We start from the raw sequence: 8966 nt of genomic DNA, 5'->3' as shown, positions 1-8966 counted from the left end.
TCACTGATGACTATAATACGATGTGTATTGAACCCCAATGGCGGTCAGGTTCAAAACGGGATGCTCCTGTGAACCAGAAATTAAATCTTGTATTTACACAAAGGAGTATTAGAAGATCAACTTTAAATATTGACTTATAATTATAATAGTTTTGTTCATCCTCACCTGATGTGAATATTTTTTTGAATGTATTTATGATTCTATTTCATATTATGTATAACCTATGTCCTACAATGTGTTTGTTTATTTATTATTCATTTGTGGTTAAGAAGATGATGTACGTTGTACAAGTCTTAATAAAATATCTGTTCTGTTCTATTTACACGAAGGTAACAAGTAAGAGTACGCGGTGTATGAGAGCAACATCTGAAGTCGGAATATTTATTTCTTAATGCAATGCAGTTCAAGAGTACATTGCACGTCAGTGTTTCTATTTATATATATATGTATGTTTTATCAATTATATTCGTATTGTTTTTGGTATAATAATAGTACAATATAGATTTAGTGAATACATTTTAAGAAAAGCGTTGTAAGCATTTGCTTTTAAAAAGAAAGGCGAGGAATATTTGGGTAAGAGTTGAAAGCGAATATGGATTTTAAAATTGGCTAATTAAAGTCGGAACACCTTGAGAACGTGATATGTTAAATTTCACGTTTGGTAAAAAGGTGTGAATTCGCAGTACCTAATGAAAGCGCTTGTTGATATATCAAAGTTAGAACCGTGTATTGAGTGTTTGTAGCAGAATTAACACCTTGGCATGGCTTGAGCACAATCGTCAGATTGTCAGTATATATAAAGGTGTGTTCAAATATATTGCATGTATGTTGTGTTCACTCTTGTTATTAAAAATGAAGAAAGTTGCAATTTTCGGGGACAGTCACGTCTGGCGACTAGGCGCATTCTGCAATGAGGACCTCAAGGTGCGTTGTTTTTTCATGTTCACTCATTATGTACATTAAAACCTAACTTCCTATTTAGTTAGCTTACATCGGCGATTTATACGTGTTTGTTTCTAGTTGTTTCTAGTTGTCATATGGCGACATGCCAATATACTCGTACTAAAAAGTTTTAGGATGGTCAATCTGTAAGATAGCAGCTTGTAGACTTTTTGTAAACACCTACTGTCCGATTTAATGACTCAACCTAATTAAGAGTGCTTTCGGTATTTACGGAGATTTCGGGATTTCGGTAATTCCACCGACCCTATTTTCATTTTTTGTCTATAATGTACAGACACTAAATCAGGCTGTATGTACGAGTATAACACTATTGTATTTCAGAATTAAGATTTTAATGTTTTGTTAATCTTTTACAATTTTGAACTTTAACGCGCTAAAATTTCACAAAAGAAAAGGCATGGGCTGTTTTACAAAAAAGTGAAAAAAATCACTGGCATAATACGATATCCACGTTTTCTATAGAGTGGTATTCGAATATTTATAGCAGTGGATTACGCGCCATGAAAAGTGTGTCAGTGTTGGTGGTAGATACTTCGAAAAAATGTGACGCTTTTATAAGCGCAACGTCACCAACGTCATTGGACTGCGCCGGTCGGGTTTAACCATATATCATTAATGCAATGTAATTCAGCAAATAAATTATGTATTGTTCTGAAAATCTCAGGAATTATACCAGGATTGTTTTATGTATTGTATGTGACTTTTCTATGTTCTATGTGAAATGATATTTGAATTATTAAAAAGTCCACGTAATTTTGGATCAACCCTCGTACACTGCACTTTTTTGTTAAGCATTCATCCAAATCATTTGGGTCAATATTGGCAGAAAAACTGCTTTTGGATTTATACTGGTCATCAAAACCGGCACAGACAAAAACATAAGACGTGTTTAATGAATGTGCAGGAAGGGTATAAAGGTGTCGGCCCACAACGAAATGCTTCTGGGTCGCAGTACCCCTTCAAGTAGTTCTTGAAAAAAAATGATTCTCTGAGGTAGCATTTGATTATGTGTACATTGTATTATTGTATGTATTTTCAAGTTTACACATGATTAATATCATATTTAATACAGTGATGTGGTTTTGAATGATATTTTGCAGGACGTCTTTCTTGGATGGATGGATGGATTAAGAGATGACCCCAGAGATGCGGCCATGACTTTAGCACATGTACATGTACGTTATAGACTTTGCTAGGCTTTGCAGTGTTTAGTAGGACCGCACTCACACACCTTTACAGCCATTGATTTATGGTCTCACACTCATTCACTTACACAAACTCACACTTAATCAATCAATCAATCAATTTATCAATCAGTCAATTAATCAATCAATGCACACCTACCTGGAAAGGTATGACATCCTTTGGAAGAGATGAATCTTGCAGTCTGGTAGACGGTTGCTGACTTAACTTTATTGTCCCAAGCGGCAACTGCAATTAGAAAAAACATGCTGATGTTCGCACTAAAACAAAGCCTAAGTATTGAGTAAAATTAAACATTCAGCTTGTTGGCTGGTGTAACATATCTATATCCCCAAATAGATGATCAGCGAAACATGAATTGCATTGCGTGTCCGAGGTGGGGGTCCCAAGGATATCTTGACGCAACTTACCATAGCCGCCTTGCGTTTTTGTTCACAAAGCCGGCACACACAGTTCATTCTTAAATTGCATGTTGTGTCCAGCTGTTCATGACACTCTTCAATAAACCTATCAATGAATTAAACAAATTAACAAATAACTACCAGGTATTAAATGGAAATAATGTTATTTTTTACCTGAATTATTGATAAATACAACTTATATTGCAGTCAAAATGGATAAAATATTAGAAAAATGTGTCCTGTTCCAAAAAGTCAGGTTTTGAAGTTGCAGACAATAGTCCAAAGCCCAAGAATTTAAGTGTTCAGACAGGGGCAGGCAAATCTTTAAAAAAAAGTCAAAATTTTAAAATTTAAAGAAAACTAAAATTATACAAACATTGGTAAAAACCCTTTTAGAAGCTAGGTGCCTATACCCTCAGAAATTTTGTGTGAAATTTCATTACTGTACACTGCATATAAGCTGTGATATTCCAAAATCTTGTTTTCACTTCTAGGTCACGGTCCATAACAAATTGTCCTTCTTGTTATATATATGTAAAATCACTCCAGCTTACCACTTTTTTTTTGAATTTGCAGAATAGATTTCAACTTTGACACTTTTTTCCGACAAATTATGAACACTTTATTGTCAGTTAATTTAACACCAGAAAACCATATCAGATAGTTTCGTTTTTCTGCTATCAACATTTCTTTACTGTCACTATTTATAACCGGTCCTACTAAACACTGCAAAGCCTAGCAAATCCTAGCAAAGTCAAGCAAAGCTGTGAGTGTGTGCATGCTTCATATATTCTCCGTCCTGGTTGGCATACAGGACCGTCATCAGACATTCTGGCATGAATGTGAGAGAGTTTAAAGCCATTTCATATTTTTGTGTTACTATATTGATGTTTGATTAAATTTACACCGCCGTGTTACTGAGTAACACTTTGAAATAGGGCCTAAATCATCAAGCTAGAGCTTGGCATAATTGTTTACAAACTTCTGCGATATTTCTGCCCTTGAAAATACAGTTACACTTCGTTCAGTATTTGAAAGCTTTCTGATACACTTTTGTTTATTTGAGATATTAATGAGGCTACTTCTAAGTAACTAGATGCTCAAAGTAACTAGATGCTCTGGGTGTTCACTGGGTGACAAAGGCTACCAAGTATTGGTTGTTTCTTTTTTCTGAAAAGATATTTCTAGTGAATTGCCCAGTTGCAGTGGTTTTGACACCACAGAACCAGCACAGCTCCATGACAGATATACATGTTTCGTCATTTATGTCAGTACTGCTGTATTGGAGGCGTCACAATTTCTGTGTGGAAATGTCATCTGATGCACTCATAACGTGTATTTCTAGAATATCTTTTATAAGTGCATGGCCATTCTCTGTCATTTTCAGACACTGTGTTGTGCGAGGATAACAAATGCAGAGTGGTACCACAAGTCACCTAAGCCACCATTCCCCTAACAGACGAAAGGCTCATGGCGACAGTTTCTGCAGTTTACAGCAAAGCTCCCAATTGTAGCCCTACGAACTTCAGGTAAGCGATAAATCTGGGCTTCAAGATATCTCTGTTTTCGCTTTAAGTTTATACTTGATTTGAACAAACTCACAATTTCAGCATCAAAATCCAGGTTTAGATTCCAGACCAAACCTTGTCTCTTTCATAAAACTTAAGTTCAGATGTTCTATAACCCACATACATGTTCACTACTTATGACGGATAAGAACTTTCGCAAATTGATTATAAATGCGTTTTCCCAGATTTACACCCTCCTCTTGCAGATACTGCCGAGGGCGTAGCTTGGGTGCACCGGGCCGGTTTTCCAGCCGTGTGGAATCAACATCTCCAGCTGAACTGGGGCCGGGAATTATATAAGACTCCTCAGCAGCACGGTGAGCTTTTGCATATTTATTTCCAGGCTGGTATATCCGGCCAGACTTCCTGCGTTTAAGCTTTCCTATCGTCATTGTTTTAATAACGTACCTCAAGTCTTTCAATGAAATCACAACTGTAACACCTTTGGAGACTAGATACAAATTAAGGAACCATTATGTGTAGAAAGCCTTTTGGGTGATATAAAATCAGATAAGTAAACAGGATTCTCATGGTTATAAGAGGCCTTGTGGACCTTCATTCTTTTCTTGGGTAAGAGCAGATTAAGTATGTAAGAAGGAGGGATACAGATGTGATAGTAAACAGTGTGTTTTTAGGTATGTTTGTTTTTATTTTATCACCATTTTGAAGGTAATGATTGTATACCTACAATTTAAGGTAAAAATAGTTCAATTATCATAACTTTTTCATTTTTTCATGATTCAAATTTGGAAATGCATGATTTTTTTAGTTTTTTTTTCATATTTAGCTCTAAAATTCACATTTTAAATGGTATGAAGGGACCAAATCAGGGATAAGTAAGAAGTGTTACACAAACACTGCAATATGTTCTTTATTTCAAGTTAATCTATAAATTTATCTCTGGAGAATTTAGTCTGATCTCCATTTCTCAGAAAATGTTGCTGTCCGAGGGCCTATTCCATCAATGAGTATCACTGTCTTTAAATTGCTGTTGCGGTACAGTTTTACATTGCAAAAGTTTTATGGCCCTGCTTTTTTGCAACTCCTCATTCATTTTTGTACAGCGAGAAAAGTAAGGGAATTCTAGAGATTTACTAGAATTATGGATTGTTTTTCTTGAGTTACACAGTACATAAGGAGGATTAAGTGTGTACACAACTCCTCATTCATTTTCATATGTTGTTTGCAGACTTTATGAACAGAAAATTCCTGCTTATTATTTATACATGTAACATAGAAGTGTACAAGACTAACATTAGAAACATGACATAAAAGAGATCACTATGATTTATTTTCTCAAAAAAAGATATTGTTACTGTTAAATTTAGAACTTTTACTGCATAGTAAGAAATGTCTTCTGCTCATCTTTATAACATCATTACATGGAATGATGTTAACTTCCCAAGACACATTTCCACATGGCGCAGCTCATTTATATATTTTGTTGATGGGTTTAGAATGGGTCAGTTTTAACTGAACAGAATGTTTTAATCACCATTTTACAGAGTGCTAGCCAGTCGTTGCCATTCTTTACATTGTTGAGGACAGTCCTGCCAACATAACAGTTCGTTCAATAAGAGGTAAAAAAACTTGTCTCGTTTGCATTTTCGATTGCTAACAGAATTTTGTGTGCACAGTTTGAGATTATTAAAATTATTATACCTGACATCTATTCAACATATAGTAAAAACTCCAGGACAATATGTTCAACTATCACTTAACATTATCACCCTCTGCCAGATTATATAATCTTATATGATGATAACTCCTTTCTTCACAATTGTTGTTAAATATATAATGTTTAAACTAACATAAAATGGAAATTATGCTCTTTAAACCCAGAACCATTATTAACTGTCAGATACTGGTAAGTGAACTGGTCTTGATGTACTTTTTGTGAGATAATAACTATTTGCATATTACTACTTTTGTACATTCAATAGAACATCGTCTTGTTTGTATGGTTAAATGGCTTTATTATGTTCCCCCAGTTTAAGACTAACAGTGATATATCGAGTTTTATCAGTGTAATAACATGATATTTTACTGTTTCATATCCATCAAATATCCTTGTGCTATATGATAATCCTGTTAGTAGTATAACAGGATTATTGATCATTAGCCATTCACATAAAATCTTAATAGGACAGAACAGTTAATGTAAATCATTTCGAGAAATTATGACATTAGTGATGCCTTTCTTGTTTAAATTCATTTTTGTATTTTAAGGTAAAGAACGGGTTGATGATTTCCTGGATATGGCAAGACCCACTCGTTGCAGGGATTAAGCAGAATAGAGCAGTATTGAACAACAAGAACAAAACTTTTTAATGAAAACAAAACACTTTGTTAGCAAGCACAGAAGAAAAAAGCAGCAATGACGATACACTGAAGTGATTGGAGTTTCACCACGATAAAATACTATAAAGAAAGTCATTAAGTTGGTCGGTTTTGCACGAGGTCTGCAAAAGTGCAAAAAAATATTTGGACTAAAGTTTTCAAGATACTGTCTTTGAACTTTAAACGTATGTTCGCATGAAGTGAAGATGTATTTGACATATTTATGATATGGAGCAGTCCAATATTTGTTAGAGGGGGAAAGGATTTGTAAAAATTTCAAGATGCAAACAAATAATAATTCTCAAGACAATAATGAATTATAAATATTTAAAAGATACATACTGTGGAAAACTTTTTATACTTATTCACATTATTTAAGAAAATTTGGACTCAGTTTGATCTGTACCTAGCAAGCTATAATATGCAAATAAAGTAACTTTATTATTCATATAAATTTAGTCTGATGCCTTGATTAACAGGTGTGAAATAAATAGCACAACAGCTACCTATTTGTTTGACTGACCACTGTGCACACACTATGATATATAGCCATATCAAAGTGATCATTAAAGCTGCACAAATTGACAATTTTGGCCTTTTTTTATTTTTTGGTCTCAGAATCTATATAATCATATTATGATAACACAATTTAATAGGTATTTCCAGAATTAGTGTGTCACTGTATGTAAATACACATGCAAGTATAAAACTGACAGGACATTTTGGATATTTGCTCAGTAACCACAACATAATGTTATTCTTGTTGTATTCATCAAAAGCTAATGTAGCTTTAAAATTTATGTACAATTTTCCACCATTCTGTCAACTGCATGCTGCATTTTTGCTACAGTTATAGTGAATTTTTATAAAAAATGAGATGAGACAATACATAAATCAGTCAACAATTATTAAATGGAGTTTTTTTGCATTGATGAGATATTGTTGCACCAGATCTAGAACATTGGAGCCTTAGGCCATAATAATACAAAAACCATCATTCAATATAATTATTTTAAGAGATTTGGTAACATGAGTGCTTAATTATAACATTGTGTCAACGTTTGTGAATGTTTGTTCTTTGGATGTTCAGTAAATATTTCTAAATATATTCCGGTATTTATTCTTTCTAAAACCAAAATAGGTTTTCAACTGGTATGGACAGGCATAGACTAGCATAGTATGAACAGTGACCCAGTATTTTCCATAACCCTCAGATTTACTTAATGTTTATAAACATAATATGATACAATGTAACATGTAGCATAAAACAGCATTAGAGCGTAATGAAGGAGTGAACTGTACAAATACAATTTCACTATAAGAACAAAAAGTTACTGCCTGGAAAGTTTGAATTTATTTTAACAATACAATGTAAGTTTATATCAGTTCTTTTACCCCCACCAAAGGCAGATGGATATTCTTTCAGTGTTGTCTGTCCGCCCCTTCTTCCCCCTGTTCGTCCGTCTGTAACACTTTTTCATTTGTCCCGAGCCATATTTTGGTACTTGATAGTAAAAACATTATTGGAACTTTGAATGAATGTATATTTGATAAGGGAAATGATGTGTTGAGAGATTTTACATTCCAGTAATGTATCGCAGATTTATGGCCATTTGGAACCGAATAATAGCTATTTCTTTAAGGAAAATTTCCACCAGGATCCATATACTTGTGGGTCATATATCACTTTCCATTAGGTAATATACAGGAATGGGAATGATGCATGTCAAATGCCGTCAAAATCTATATAGTAATGTATAGTAGAGTTATGGCCCTTTGTTACTATTATTGAAACTTGTCAGAAAAATATGGAGTCAAAATTAAACAAATTACTCAAAACTGAATCGAACATTACAAGTATTTCAAATCGAGTGACATCTTTAGAAACTAGAGTTAAAAGCGTGGATGAGCAAGTTATGGAAATGAAAGCTAGTAGATCGTTCGACAGACAAGTTTGCGAAGATTTAAGAATGAGTCATGAACAGTTTGAAAAAATACTTAAAGCTGAAAAATCGCAAAATGATAAAATTTGAACGATATTGACCAATTGAAGCGTGATAATGATATTTTACGCAACGATGTTATTGACAGCCAATCTCGTTTAATGCGTGACTATCTGCTTTTTTTCAATGTGCCTGGAGAAACAACCCATGAGGCGCGTATATCTGAGAATTGCCAAGCTAAGGTAATTCAATTTTGCAAGAATGACCTTTAAATTCATGATGCCGAGACACGAATCAAATTCGAACGAGTACATCGAACTGGCAAATTCGAAGGGGGTAAAACTCGTCCTTTAGTCGCTAAGTTTCACTTCTATGGTGACAAGATGGAGGTGAAACAACGTGTACGCGATAAGCAGGCGTACCCACACTATGGTCAAACCCTTCCAATGATCAGCGATCAGTTTCCGAAAGCAGCCCAAGAGCGCCGTAGGAAGATGATTCCATATCTCGTGCAGGCCCGTTACGCGCATAAACAAACTGTTTTAGCA

This window comes from Mya arenaria, chromosome 12 (assembly GCF_026914265.1).
Source record: "Mya arenaria isolate MELC-2E11 chromosome 12, ASM2691426v1".
NCBI classification, from domain to species: domain Eukaryota; kingdom Metazoa; phylum Mollusca; class Bivalvia; order Myida; family Myidae; genus Mya; species Mya arenaria.
Note: the sequence above shows the minus strand (reverse complement) of the source record.